Below are 2212 nucleotides of genomic sequence, written 5' to 3'. Positions count from 1 at the left end.
CACTTTGTAGATCCTTTGTCAGTGTCAGCCATGTAGATGAGTCAGGGCCACTGCTTGAGCAATTTGCTCTTTGTGAAAGCCTGAGAGAAAGTTTTCTCCCCATGTGACTCTCCTTAGGCACACTATACATCATTGATCACATTCCTCGGTGGCTCCATAATCTCCCTGATCAGAAAATTTGGGGCACAACTGAGTTGCATGGATGTTACAGTACAGGTTCTCCTATGTCCTGTCTTCACTGACCAATTTTAGCTGTTATATATGAAGCCCAAAGGAACAAGTAAGCTGGCTCCTGCCTGCACCAACGGAAATTGTGGAACAAGTGCAACTGCATTTTGACTTACTGAGAAATCACACAATGTCTGAGATGAAGAGGAGGCAAGCCTGGCATATCTCTGAGCCCATTGAAAAGCATTAGCGCACATGCTAGTCTTTCTGGATGGAAAGCCAGTTGGGTTATTCACAACGGGTGCTAAACAAACCTTTCAAGTTCTGTGTCAAAACATAGACTCCTAATTTCTCTTCTTAGTTAATTTCTCTCGTTAGCTACTCTTTTGGCCATTAAGCTCTGTATCAAAATGATGGTAAACTTCTGTTCTAAATGGGTCTCTAAGGACATGGGTGAAAATGGTGTTCCAGTATTGTGAAATAAAAAAAAAAAAATAGTAGGTCCCTTGTATACTTGCACACAGTCATTTTCATACTAAATTCATAATAGAAATCCAGACTTTCCTTCTTCATCCCTAAATGAGAAATTCTCACTCCAGTCTACCCCAACCCCCACCCAAGGTTTTTGAAAGAAAAAATTATTCAGATGCTTTGGCATTATTTATCCCATTTCAGGTGGCCAGCTCTAGACTGAATAGAGGTGTTTTTTTTTTTTTCCTCTTCACATCTTAAAGAAGAAAAAGAAGAACAAAAACATGAAAGTGTTAAAAATTGAAAGATTTGGCATTTATTTCCCTGGGAAATTTTCAAAATGTTTGTGTTGACTTACTTTCTGTTCTAGAATAAACTTCAGTATAAAATAATATATTTGTAAGTTGTCCCAGTAACCAAGCTGTTCTTTATTCATAAATGACGTTGTTATGCACTGAACAACTGACTACTATGAATGAGTGTGCTATTATGATAGTGGCTAGTATGATAGCCTTTAAATTCTCTAAAAAGCTATCACAACCAAGCCACTATAACTTGGTTTTCCTGTTGAAAAAATAAAGTTATTATTATTAATATAATTGAAATTCTTTTGATCTGGTAGAAAATATTAGAGTAGGTTCTCTCTCTCTCTCTCTCTCTCTCTCTCTCTCTCTCTCTCTCTCTCTCTCTCTGGATTGATATAGAAAAGAGGAGAGATACTCTTTTTCGATCAACTACAACAATACTAATTTGAGTTTCAAGCAGCCACATTCCAAAGAAACTACACTATGATCTTCTGAAAGGAAAACAACATTTTTGCTCATAGGAAAATAAGTACAATTTTTCCTTTGCCTTCAACTCTTATCAATATCCTAATGCAAACAACCTCCACATACATGTTTAGGAGCATGAACTAAATCCCAAGACCAATAACAAAATAAAAAAAAATAAAATAAAAAAAAAGCTGACTCCTGGTTTCTGACCAAGCCAGTACCATGCATGTGAGTTTGGCTTGGATTTAGATGAGAAATTCAATAACTTAGAATAGTGAAAAGAAGACTAGGGGCTTAGGAATCAAATCCCATAGTGACCTTGGTGAGGATTTTGCTCTTTTATGGGCAGCTTAGTAGATAGGGTCAGTCTTTTAATTTACTTAACAATTTGCAGAGCGCTTTCCCATTGTAGTGCTTAATCATTTCTCCCCAACTCAATTTCCTCATCCACACAATTGGGATAATACAACTTATTGTACAGGGCTATCATAAGAACTAAATAAAATGTGTATACAAGATGACTGTGTGCTTGGCACATAAAAGCTGAATGATAATTTCTTGTCCACCTGGACCTCATATGGTTTTGCTGTTAAATCCATTTCTCAGTAAAGCATTGAGGGCTGCAGCAACCTTCCCCACACACCCAAATAGCTAACTAAGAACAGTCCTCTAATGTCGACAATTTTATTGGGTCCTTCCTGAGCAATCTTGTCATCTTGTACCTATTATAATAAATTATTGGACACTTACCAAGGGACATACATGCATTTTTATGAAGACGAACATTTCATTTCCCCTAC

The 2212-nt window shown here is 36.9% G+C and overlaps 1 long non-coding RNA gene across 1 annotated transcript in view; it reads right to left on the bottom strand.

The window, feature by feature from the left end:
• LOC111818130 overlaps positions 1-2212 on the bottom strand; it is a 49442-nt gene that overhangs the window by 27015 nt on the left and 20215 nt on the right. The window lies entirely within an intron of this gene.

Source organism: Octodon degus, unplaced genomic scaffold (genome assembly GCF_000260255.1).
Source record: "Octodon degus isolate 3935 unplaced genomic scaffold, OctDeg1.0 scaffold00080, whole genome shotgun sequence".
NCBI lineage: Eukaryota > Metazoa > Chordata > Mammalia > Rodentia > Octodontidae > Octodon > Octodon degus.
This window is presented reverse-complemented; position numbering and strand designations above follow the sequence as displayed.